Below are 7,335 nucleotides of genomic sequence, written 5' to 3' on the forward strand. Positions count from 1 at the left end.
TGTTATATAGATGATTTTTTCTGTTTTCTCAGTGTTCTTATGGCCTTGTGGTCTGTAGTTGAGCAGGGGTCCCTCACATAGTTAGGGGCAGTAGTTCTGGTGGCCTGCATGGCCTGTGATTCAACAGGGACTCTCTGCTTGAGTTGAAGTCTGGTACAGGGTGACAGGGAGAGGAGGGAGACAGGAGATAGTGTTTGGGGTGGGGATGTACAGAGAGACCAGAGGAGGTCTGTGGACTGCAGCCTACCTGGAATTCTGGTGGCTGTGGTTGGTCATGGAAAGTCTTAACATTTACTGATCTTTTGATATTCTAATAAAGTTTTAACATCAATAATTTAATCACTGGATGAGTTGTAGATCCTCCCATTTGTCTGTCAGGTTTGTTCCCATAATCTGTCCCCAAATTAAGATTATTCTATGTCTTTGTGAAAATGAAGTAATTAGTATGATCTACTTTTATTTTTAAAAAGAATGAGTACTAATTACTAATAATATTAGTTGAAAATATGTTCTATGAGAAAAAATATATAGACAATCACAGTTTTGTTATAAAATTGCCATTATTTTTTGAAATCCACAAGTGATCATCAGGCAGGTCACCATGACTACTAGTACATTACAAGTAGGATTATTATTATCCTCATTTTGTAGCCCCTTCTAATTTGCTCATAGTTGTTTCTTGAGGCCTAAGTTATTGCTTTGTAAATAATGGTGAATCTATATTAAAGAGTATATTTTTTACCTGCAACTATCTATATACCTCTGCATGATCATGACCTATCCAGAGAGACTCCTATCCCAATGGAAAACAACAACAACAACAACAACAATTAAGTTAAAAATGAGCCCTACATTCTCATTCTCCATCCTTCACTTCCAATCTCCATCATGTTCTGGTCCAGGCAGGAAGGCAGGTTGATAAAACATTGGAAAGCCTGTGAAAATCTTTCCAGGCTGATAAATTTAAAACTGCATCTGCAAGGCCAAATGGGAATCTATTATCCAGCGTATACCAAGAGAAGTACTCTCCAGATAGAAAGCCAAGGTTCCACACTTGTTCATACCTAACATAGCTTTACGGTCTTCATTCCTCTTTTGCTGATGCTAATACGTTTCCAAACTTCTGCAGTTATCACAGGAGTAAAGCAGAGAAATGTGCTGTGCTTTCCACAGCACTTCACAATCTCTCCTTGATAATGATGATGATGATGTACAGGAGTTTTATTTCTTGAAGTGCAGTCACCATGTAAAACCAAATTATCAGATTTCAGGGCCAAAAAGGACATTTTGTGGGATGTAATAGTTATAAATCATCCCTTTCTAGAATACTGGAAGTTGCGGCTTTTAGCAAAGAAATACATCAAATGGAGTTTAATATTGATTTTTTTCTTTAAAAATATGTTTCAGTCACAAAGACCCCAAAGCTTAGTATATCTACATAGAATTCTTAAGCAGACCACAGTGATACTTTCCTTTTTTATTTGACTGAGAAATATCTATGACAGTACATTCAATTGATTTCCTGAATCTGACTCACTGACATGGGAATGTATCAGGTAAGACTGTGGCCTCACAGCTAATAGGAAGATCAACCTGTGTGTATAGAAAGGATTAAATGATCTATGAGAGGATGTAATGCCCCATAGAAATACTTTTCTCAAGAAGAATAATCTGCATATGGCATCATATTTGGTAATGCAAGGCACTGTTATTTCAGACAGGATTTATTAGACAGTGCTTAAAGACTTCAACAAAACAAAACTCAGCATAAACAATGACAGGTAACTGAATTATACCACCAATTTTCTCCTAAAATTAAAAGGAAAAAAATCAAAGAATACCAGAATAAGGAAGAACAAGGAATAATTAGCATCAATCTGTAGTAGAATGTAATGCTATTTATCATAGACATGGGTTGAAAAAAAATTTCATTCATGTTACAAATATTCAGATATCTGGTTAAAATCTGTAGATTTAAAAAATTCTGTATCTTTTAAAATATTCAAAATAAAAATATGAATTTGATATTTCTCTGTAGAGTAGTACCATAAATTTTCTTTGTAGATCTCAGGTTTGTGGACATCACACAAGGACCTAAAAGCTTAGCTCAGTAGCACTGTGCTCATTGCCTGACTATTACTACTTGATCCTTCTAAAATAATCTCTCATCACACCACTTATCAGCATATACTAGTCAAAAAAAGCCATTTTCCAGTTATCTTCACAGAAGTGTGTGAGAAATAAGACAAGACACACGTAGAAGCTGTTTTTCCTGCTCTCTGTTTCTCTTCCCATTTCTAGAGTGCGGATGTGCTGGCCTACTGACACCAGTTACTTCAAGAGAAAAAGGGCAAGAGTGTTGTTCAAAACAGTTCTCTCCAAAGTCTGACCTAAAGATAGAACCCATCTATTTCAATATTCTGAGTTATACAATGATAGCAAGTTTTTGTAGGAAGACTTTTCTACTCATGCATTCATTTTATCTGTCATTGGGTATTTATTTTGAGGGTTCTATATATGGCCGTTTAACCTGTTCACACTTGGTGCAAAAGAAAATGCTTGGTCTTGTTTGTTACAACAGCAAAATGAAAAAAGAATTGATATATTGTTCCAGACAATGTCAAAGGTCTGTCTAGAGGATTCAAGCTTCCGGCAATGACTGAGTTTAGTTTTGCCTCTAAATATCATAGATTCTAAAGGTATTTAGCTTGCCTTAAACACCATAGACTTCCAAAGGTATTTAGCTCCCTTGAAACATGTGGCATTTAAAAATGTGTTGATAAATGTTTCAGATGTTGATCCAGAAATAATAGTATTTTTGTTTTCTTTCTATGTTAAGTTTGTTCCCTTAAGTTTATATATAGCTCTGTGAGCCCATTTTTAGTGTACTGTGATAAAATTATGAGTTCCCAATGCAATCTAACTCACTTTTCCTACAGGTTTTATATATATTGACAGTGGATAATAGGGAGTTATGAGAATATATGGAACTTCTCTTTTTCAGAGAGGAAACATGACATAATGATAGCTCTATATCTCTGAAATGACTGACAATGAATACTTCCCCAAAGAATATCCAAAATATATTATTGGTTATAACTTGCTCTTCAAATAAGTATGACGATGATTTACTCATTTCAGGTATCATGCCCAGAGACAGTTTTTAGGCTGGAAGCATTGCTCAGTGGTTAAAACATTTGCCATATAATCATGAGGACAAGAGTTCAGATACACAGAACAAATGTAAATGTGTGGTGGGAACTGTAGCATGTATTGTATTAGAGCACTCAAAAGAAAGAAACAAGAGATCCCTAGAGTGAGTTGGTCAGACAGAGTAGCCATAATGATGGGGTCTGAGTTCAAATGAGAGACATGGCTTCAATGAATAGTACAGAATACAGAAGTCACCCAGTGTCATCTTACACAACTACATACAAAGTTGCACACTTGTACACACATATCTACCTACATATGTACTCTTCCACATGAAGACATTCACATTCACACCTACATATAAACATAGATATACATGCTCATTCGCAACACACACACACACACACACACACACACACACACACACACACACTAGAGAAGAAGAAAAAAAATGCAGCTTGTCTTACAGTTAGTTCCAAATCAGTTATCTAATTGTCATCACCACAAGCTTTTAACAACATAGGAATGATAAAACCCACTTGGATATGTAAAAACAACAAAAATCATCAATTTTATAGTCTTTCTTTCTTTCTTTCTTTCTTTCTTTCTTTCTTGCTTTCTTTTTTTGTTTTTTGAGACATGGTTTCTCTGTGTAGTTTTGGTGCCTGTCCTCAATCTTGCTCTATAGCCCAAGATGGCCTCAAACTCATAGAGATCCACCTGCCTCTGCTTCCTGAGTGTGGGGATTAAAGACATGTTCCACCACCGCCCAACACTGGTGCTTCTTTTTTTAATTTTCAAATATCAGAACAGTCGCAATGACCCAGGTATCATGAGTCCAAGTCCCAAAGTAGTTTTTTTACATGTATTTTATTTATACTTTAGTTACTTACATTTTTTGAAATTAGACTACAATTACATCATTTCTCATTTCCCGTTTCTCTATCCAAACCTCTCCATATACCATTCCTTTCTCACTTTCAAATTCAAATCCCCTCCTCTCATAATTTTTGCTATATTCATATATGTGTGTGTGTGTGTGTGTGTGTATATATATATATATATATATATATATACACATATATCCCTAAATATAACCTGCTCAGTATGTATAATGTTACTTGTATGTGGGTTTTCGGGGCTGACCATTTGGTATTGAAAAACCAGTTGAAATGCCCTTCCCTGGGGGAAACAATTGCTCCCTCTTTCAGCATTCCTTAATTGCCTGTAGCCCTTTATCTTGGGTTGGAGCCTCCTGGGATTTCTCCAGTCTATGTTAGTATGTCTACTGTTTTATCCTTTTTTGGTTCCTGTTTAGATCATCATGTGGTGAGAATTTATGGGTGGAACATCTGACACACTCTCACACCAAACTCCTTGACCATCAGACTCTTAAAATTTTTCACTCCACCCCTTCTGAGCCATAGATGCTAGAGTTGTATTGTAAATAAATTCACTGGAACTAGAACCCACAATTCTGCATGTTGATTGATTGTGGGTTTTGATAATGGTCTCTGTCTGTTGCAAAGAGAATTTTTCTTAATGGGGGTTGAGATTACACTTCTGTGGGTATGCATAGTTTTTATTTTAGCCTAAATTTCAAAGCTCTTCAGTACATCACTCTCTCCTTACTAATAATTGTTAGACAACCCTTTGTAAAGTCAGATCCTCATTAACAACCACTGATAAAAAAAAAAAAAAAAACACACATCTAGGGGAAGTAGCCTTCTTTCCTTTCTTATGGGTATCGAGTGCTTGCTGTTGAAATGGGCAAGTTTGTGAAACCCAGGAAAGTTGTTCTGGTTTTAGCTGGATGCTGCTCTGGATGCAAAGCTGTCATCATGAAGAACATTGATGATGGCACCTCAGACCACCCTTATAGCCATGCCCTGGTAACTAGAATTGACTGCTATCCCCCAAAAAATAACAGCTGCCTTCTGCAAGAAGAAAATCACCAAAAGATCAAAGATCAAGACCCTAGTGAAAGTATATAATTATAATCACCTCATTCCCACAAGGTACTCTGTGGACTTCTCCTTGGACAAAACTGTTGTCAACAAGGATGTCTTTAGAGACTCAGCTGTGAAACACAAGGCCAGTTGAGAGGTCAAGGTCAAGTTGGAGGAATGATACAAGGCTGGAAAGAATAAATGGTTTTTCCAGAATCTTCAGTTTTAGGTATATTTTGGTTTTCATCATTAAAAACTAAATTTAAAAAAATCTACCATAATCTCTAAACTAAGTTTAAAAATAAGGAAATCATTTGGAAGAAAGTGAGATTTCAAATGCAAACTCTACTTCATTCTATAAAGACCCAATATTTATAATTTATTTATTTGTTTGTGTGTTTATTTATTTATTTCTTCATTTACTTAAGACAGGATCTCATTACATAACCCCAGTTGGCCTGGAACACTCTATATAGATCAAGCTGCCCTGTAATCTTCTGAAATTAAAGGCAAGTACCACTCTGCCAGGTCCAAATCTTTTTAAATAGTACAATTGCAATTCACATCCACCTGGGACGTGGGTCAGGTGAACTTGTGAAATAAATCAGTTGGTACTCATGTGGAACTTCCTAGTTCTTCTGTTGGAGTGACTGTATAGTCATCCATGGGGAGGAGGAGGCTGAAGCCTTCCAGATTCATGCTCTTTCTACCCTATAGTATGCGAGCTCCTGAAATTTTCCTTCTTGATTATAGAATTTAAAAGGATTGTGCACAGATGCTACTCTTCTCATATAAATATGATTTAAAAACTGGATCCTGGTCAGTACTCCCACTTTGGATTTGTGGTTTTGGTGACAAAAAAACTAATGGAAACCTGAGAATTATTTTTTATTAATCATGATATTCTAACTGAATATCTTCAAAATTTACTTCGGAGTGGTTTGTCTTCAATGTTCCTTTCTTTACAGTTAAATTTCCCTTGCATCCATATGATGTACCTCTTTCTTATTGATAGCATATGAGCATGCACCGAAAAACAGGGAGTACAGTGTCACCGCAGTAAAAGTAGTGGGAAAGAACCACAGGCTGTGGTGTCTTGGAGTGCCTGAACATTACTAGTTGACTTAAGTGGAAGCATCTAATCCTTCTCCATGGAAATCTGTTGTGAGTCCTTTTTTAAGATCAAAGTTGCTTTCTGTAACAAAAAAGTTAATTCCTTCATTGACATATGTCACCTGTGTCATCTGCCTCATTAATCAGAGCACATGTGTAACCTTATCTTTATAATTACTGACAAATAAAAAAAAAGAAGCATTATCTGTTGTAACTTTTAATTCTACACTGCTAAGTCCAAGTGAAACATGCACATCTGCCAGCGATTAGCTTTGCAAAATGTGTCAGACAGGTAAACTGCAGGGAAATAATAGTGTTGGACAGATCAACCTGGCACAATGTGATCTGCAAACAGTCCTCTTTAAAAGAAAAAAACCTAAATTACCCAATTGCAAATGTAACCTGATTTCAATCCAATCATTACCACAGCCTTTGGAGATGTATTGTCTTGTTGCAGCCTTTTCTTCCCTCTGCTTATACACAACAAACAATCATTGTCGGCATCACCTACAAGAAATGTGAAAGAAAGCAGTATGTGACACTTGAAAAAGATGTACCAAAGACAGTCACAGTAGGAGTTATGACCAGTTACAGAGATGCGTGGAAGATAAAGGAAAGATTCTGGCAAATGATGAGTGGTTGGAGTTTTGAAAATCACCTCCGTGTTTACAGTATAAGAAGAGTTAATCACACCTCAAAGAAAGAACTTGTCATTGCAAAGCAGTAACTGCAACTAAATCATTGTCCTGAGACTTTTGTTCAGAAAAACTGAAAAATATCAATACTAACTACAACATAGCAATATCCTGTACTATGAGAAGGACTCCATTTAAATGAAAGTGTGTGTTTCCTTCTGTTGTGTTTTGAACATCATATTAAAACAGACTTTTTGATCTTATAAGAAATTAGTCCTTTGCCGACTAGTATGGGACAAAAAGAAAGCTGATAGCTTCTAGTAATGGAATTGATTCAATTATGAAACTGAACTACTGGTTTGAGAAAGCATGGAGTTGGACAGGTACAGACATGTAGGGAATCATGAAATGCCTTCATTGTGCCTGGAAAAACCTCATCACAGAAAAACTGACATTTTCAATTTTAAAATCTCTCTTCCTCTTCC

At 36.1% G+C, this 7,335-nt stretch overlaps 1 pseudogene; it reads left to right on the forward strand.

Moving 5' to 3' along the window:
- The first annotated feature begins 4,919 nt into the window (after window positions 1-4,919).
- On the forward strand, window positions 4,920-5,331 carry LOC128102300 (60S ribosomal protein L27-like; annotated as a pseudogene).
- Window positions 5,332-7,335: the final 2,004 nt, after the last annotated feature.

Source organism: Peromyscus californicus, unplaced genomic scaffold (genome assembly GCF_007827085.1).
Source record: "Peromyscus californicus insignis strain IS unplaced genomic scaffold, ASM782708v3 Scaffold_7__1_contigs__length_154581171, whole genome shotgun sequence".
NCBI lineage: Eukaryota > Metazoa > Chordata > Mammalia > Rodentia > Cricetidae > Peromyscus > Peromyscus californicus.